Source organism: Rattus norvegicus, chromosome 8, assembly GCF_021556685.1.
Source record: "Rattus norvegicus strain SHRSP/BbbUtx chromosome 8, alternate assembly SHRSP_T2T, whole genome shotgun sequence".
Classification (NCBI taxonomy): Eukaryota; Metazoa; Chordata; class Mammalia; order Rodentia; family Muridae; genus Rattus; species Rattus norvegicus.
Window position 1 is genome coordinate 77,889,894 of NC_141541.1, and position 6,077 is coordinate 77,895,970.

Below are 6,077 nucleotides of genomic sequence, written 5' to 3' on the forward strand. Positions count from 1 at the left end.
ATGTCAGCCGGATAAAGGTGTCTGCTGCCAGGGCTGACGACTTGAGCTCTATCCTCAGGACCCGCATAGTGGAGAAGAGAACAGACTCCCACAACTGATACAGTTGTCCCTCCAAACACAAACACCATGGCAACAGGCACAGCCCTCTCATATATTAAAAAAAAAAAAAAAATCAAAGCGGAAGATGCAAGCCGGTTCATTGTGGTTTGTTTTTCTTTAGGTTCTGGCAAGTTTGATGGGAGTTGATCCCAATTTTGTGGAAGCTTCTGGAAAGAAGGGAGAAACATTCATTATCAGGGAATAGAAAAGTGAATCAGTGTGACACTATTTTTTAAAAATTTTTTTTAAGGAATCAAAGCTTGGTGAGTGTTTCAAACATGCTAAAGGAAGTTGAAATGGGAAGAAAAACATTTTTAAAGAGGGAACCTAGGTGGAACCGAGTTCCATTTGGGTGGGGAGAACATCCTGTCCCGGTGGGGGATGAGATGGGATTCTTTTTTATTGCACTTCACCGATGGGGAGATGGAGGTCCTGTTGCAGTTCAGAGAATTATTATATAAGACAACACAAGAAATAGGTATGGGGAATTTCATTTTGATTCTGCAGGGGACCTGTCTGGAGGTGGCTGCCAGGGAAAATGGAGGCCTCTCTGGGGGACTTAGAGAAGCCAGTGAGAAGACCATCAAAATCCTCCAGCCACATCTACGGGTCAGCAGCATCTGGAACTTCTTAGACAGAGCATCTTGGTCCAGCACAGAGCTGCTGGACTTGGATTGCATTTTGATACAACCCGTGAGTGAGTTCTATGCACAGTAGAGAGCAGAGAGCACCAGAGTCCCAGACTCTGTCAGTGTCCTAAGGAAAGCGGCTGCTGCAGAAAATGGCCAGTTTAGCTAACAGTGCATCACTCACCAGTCTTATTGCTGTAACAAGATACAAGTAACTCAAGGAGGGAGGGAGGAAGAGAGGGAGGAAGAGAGGGAGAGAAGAAGGAAGGGTGGGAGGGAGGCCTTACTTCTGCTCACAGTTTGAAGGTTTAGTCCATCGTGGCCTCAGGAATATGAAGTGGCTGGCCACGTTACGTCTGAGGTCAGGAAGAGAGAGACGAGCTCTGCGGTTCACTCACTTTCTCCTTCCATGCAGTCCGGGACCCAGATCATGGGATGGTGCGGCCAACAGTTAAAGTGAGTCTTTCCTCCTCAGTCTAGAACCTCCCACACACACAGGCCCGGAGGTGTGTCTCCTAGGTGAGCCTAGATCCTGTCAAGTTGACAATTTTAAGTGCCAAGCACACAGAAGAAAACCTAGCGTCATGAAGTGAGGGGGAGAATGATGGCATTTCATGACTCAGCCTCTCTGAAAGGCAACCTGAGAGTAGGTGTCAAGCCTTAGACTGCAGAGTTGTCTGGTCTCCTATCTCCACCCCCAGGAAGACACTCCAAATAATTAGTGTCTTAGTCAGGGTTCTCTAGAGTCACAGAACTTACGGGTAGTCTCTAGATAGTAAGAGAATTGGTTGATGACTTATAGTCTGTGGTCCAACTCCCCAACAATGATCAGTAGCAGCTGTGAATGGAAGTCCAAGGATCTAGTAGTGGCTCAGTCCCACAAGGCAGTCAGGCAGGCAAAAAAAAAAAAAAAAAGAGAGAGAGAGACTCTTTCTTCTTCCAATGTCCTTATGTAAATCTCCAGCAGAAGGTGTGTCCCAGATTAAAGGTGTGTACCATGCCTGGGTCTTGGCCTTGAACTCAGAGATCTCCTTGCCTTAAGTTCCTGGAATTCATAGCCACTTTATCTCAAGATCTCCATACCAAGATCCAGGTCAGAAACTTGTATCTTCCAGCCTCAAGATCTGGATCACAGGTGAGCCTTCCAATCTGGATTGTAGTTCATTCCAGATAGAGTCAAGTTGACAGCCAGGAATAGCCACTTCAACTAGTGATCAAAGTTGTGAATAAAGACATCGCAGTGTTTATGATCACTACCATCACTGGAATAGGGCAGAGAGATTCAATCATGGAGGGTGGCTCTTAAAGGAATTATGGTATTGTGGTGATTTGAGTATGCTTGGCCCATGGGAGATGGCACTTTTAGGAGGTGGTCTTGTTGGAGGAAGTGTGACACTGTGTAGGTGGGCTTTGAGATAAATATTAACAGTTTTTAATTTCACTTCATAGATGGAGAAGTCCTGTTGCAACTCAGGACTGTTGAGTTATTATATAAGACAACACAAGGACTGGGTAGGGGAATTTCATTTTGATTTTGTTGGAGACCTGTCCAGAGGTGGCTGCCAGGGAAAATGGAGGCCTCTCTGGGGGACTGAGAGGAGCCACTTTGTGGGCAATACTAATACACGTATGCCACACACATGCAAAAATATGCATAACCACCAACACACACATGAAAAACGGGAAGAAAGTTAGGCTCTATAAATCAGTGCTATAGGTTGAATATGTCTTCCAGAAATTCATATGTTAGACATTTGACCCTTAAACTCCTTTGTTAAAGTGTTTGGAAGTAGGGGTCAGGCTTTAGGAAGTAGGTTTAGGTATTGCCGTGAGGTCAGGGTCACTATGATAGTATTTATGGCTTTGCGAAAAGAGATCAGAGACAGCACACTGGTGTCTCATGGGTGACATTTCTCCACCGTGAAGCCAGAATGCTCTCACCAAACACCAGGACCACATTCTTGGTCTTTCCAACCTCTAGTACAGTGGACCCCTTAATACAGTTGTTCCTCATGTTGTGGTGACCCCAACCATAAGATTATCTTTGTTGCTACTTCGTAACTGTAATTTTGCTACTGTTATGAGTCATAATGTAAATATCAGATATGCTAATGGTCTTAGTGAGCCCTGTGAAAGATCTTTTGACCCCCATAGGGGTCAGGACCCACAGGTTGAGAACCAGTGCATTAGACCCATAAACCTCTACCCTCTACTTGATACACGACCCAGAATTGTATATTCTGTTATAGCTACAGAAAGTAAACTGAAAATTGAAGGTGTTTCTGACATTAATAAATATTGAACTATGAACATTTGTTTATAAGTTTTGGGGGTTTCTACATGCATTTTCCTGCCTCTTTTTGACAGCATAGGATGACCTTGAAAAACACTGAAGGAAGAGTCCTGTTGGTCCATGATTCATTTGTTACCACAGCTCCATTACTTGATGAATAATTAGTGTCAGGGACTCAGAGCAAGAGTAGCAAGCACAACCGTGGTCAAGATTGAGAGCCAATGTAGCTGAGTCCTTGCCAGGCTCCCGCCATCATTCTAAGTGCCTCTTGCTTACTAACTCACCCAGTGTAACAACAATAGTGGCCTCATAATTTACATAAATAAAACATATATTTTGGGTGCATCTGATAAGTGCATCTGATATGTTATCAGAGTTTGGAAACGGCTGATTATACCCAATGGGCTAGGGAGAGATGGTTCGATCCATAAAATGGCTACTACTCAAGCATGAAGATGTGGGTTCAAAACCCCAGCAAATGTCTTTTTTAAAAAGCCCAGTGTGGTGGCACACACCTGTAATCCTAGTGTTGTGTGCAGAGGTCATGGAGACCTCAGGCTCCCCAGAGCTGGCCAGACAGTGTGGCCAATCAGTGTATTCCAGGTTCAGTGAAACCGTGTCTTAGAGATGGGGGGAGGGCGTGGAGAGTGAGGAATGAAGACTTCCAACACAGTCTCTAGACCCTGCAGGTATACAGGCACACAACTACACACACACACACACACACACACACACACACACACACACACACGAACAAATATCCCCTGTACCCCCACCAGAAGATCTAACACGAGCACACATCTCCCCTCTCCACACACACACAAGATCTAAGATCTGAATCAACTTAACAAAAGGTGGCTTTTGTTTTGGTTTCCAGGAAACACCTTTTCTCCCTCTCCTTTATTTGTTGGCTCTGAAGAGCAGACTTCATACAGCCCCGGAAGCGAGCTTGTGGTGTGACTGTATAGACTGTGACCGGCAGTCCCATTCTAAGCTCCGGTTTTAATCCTGATCAAGCTGTCCCTGATGAGCAGCTCTGGGCTCCTACAGAGGGAGGCTGCCTTGCGAGCCTCTCTGACATCTGTGCTGTGGCGGCAGTAATGTCCGGTTAATTTATTATCATTCAGCACCAAAATGGATGAGACTGTAACCTTTGTAATTTTTAAGTGTTTTATTGGCTATAAAAGACAAAGCGCGGAATAAGACGATGTAAAGTGGCATTTCGTCAGGTTGAGGGATGGATTTATGCTTTAACTAACTGGTGGAGTGATCAGTGTGAAGGCACCTCCCCTCTTTTTATGTGTGAGTTCAACAAGCTTCCCTCTGTGGGCGACCTACCGAGGCTCACCCAAACTCCAAGCCCCTTTTGTCTGAAAGTATCAGCTTAGCTGTTTAGATTGAGATTAGGGCTTCTGGGGCAGACGTTAAGCAATGGGGTAATGAATAGGATGCTTGATGCTCTCAAACAGACTATTTGGTCTTCAGGGACTCGGGGGACACACCGTGTCATGAACGAGCAAAAACAAAGCGTGGGAGGTAAGTAGACTATTGCAGAGAGCAGAGAATCTGATCTCTGGGAACGGTCGCTGTGGTGTGTGTGTGGGGGTATGGTCTAGGGGATGGACTGGGACCCTTAATACGGTTTTTCCTTAATGCAGTCTCTACAGGAAGAGAAGAAAGAGTAAGGAAAGAAAAAAACAAAAACAAAAACAACAACAACAACAAAAAACAAAAACAAAAAAAACAAGCTAAATGCATTGCAAAGTGATGACCAGGTCATATGATGCATGGGTTCTTAGAATCTGCTGGAGGGCTAGTTAAAAGCTCAGGGTGCTGGGCCACCTCCAGAGTTCCTGATGCAGGAGGTCTGGGGTGGGCAAGCATCATTTCTTATGTTCATGTATGTACACATGCGGAGGCCGGAGACTGATGTCAAGCATCTCTCAGTCATTCTTCACTCTATTTAGTGTGTGTGTGCTTGGGCATGTTTGTGTGTGTATGTGTGTGTGTGTGTGTGTGAGAGAGTGTGTGTGTCTGTGTGCACTGTTGTACTTGCATATGGAGGTCAAATGTCTGCCTTGAGTGCCTTCTACTGTCTGTCGCTGCCTTATCCTTTGAGACTGGTCTCTCATTAAACCCAGCAAGCGCCGGAGCACCTCAACCCCCACCCCACCCCATCTTTATCATTCAAACACTCGGTTACAGTGGTATATCTGCAGGCCTTGCTTTCTGAAATGGGTCTGGGCATTTGAATTCAGATTGGTTGTACTGCAGACCGATCCATCTCCTCAGCCCCACCCCTTATTTTTGTGGTCAGGGTCTCTTGAAGAACCCGGAGCTCCTAGGATCTGTCTGTCTCTTCCCAAGTCAGCACAGAGGGAGGAGACGGCTACCCTGCTTTGCTTGTGTTTTATGTGAGATTCGGGATTACATCCAGGTTCTCAGGCGTGGACAAACACCTCACCCGCCGAGCCATCTCCCCAGCTCTGAGATTGCACATTTTTAACAGGGTTCAATCCTAAGAGACTTCAAGGCCACTGTGTAAGGAGAGAAACCCATAGTAAATGTGTATTGTTAAGATGGGAACGGCCATGTCAAGGACCCAATGCCTCAGATGCATGGGACTGGCAAAGCTATCCCCAGGTGAGCCTCAGAGGGATGTCAACGTCTTCCTCTGGTCCCCGTGGATGTTCATAGAGTTTGCAGACTGTCTGCTACAGCTCCACCCCCATCTGAAGACTGCTTCTACCAAGATTAGCTAACTCTGCCTCCTTGTTCAGCTGTATGTCCTAAGCAGCCTGTCTGTATGAATTAACTCCACATCTTTGTTTATGTGCATGTAACCCTCCTGCCTCCTTGTTCAGCTGCATATAATAAATACACCATGCTTCCAAGATCTGCATATGTGTCTGTCTTTTCTTCATGCTTCCTAATCAGAGTTCCAGGATCCAAACAGGTCAAGGACACAGCACTGTTGCTCGGGGGACTGGTCAGTCAGAGGAAGCCTTACCCTTGGTCCTCGTTTGTCCATGGCAGAATCAACTGTACGTGACACA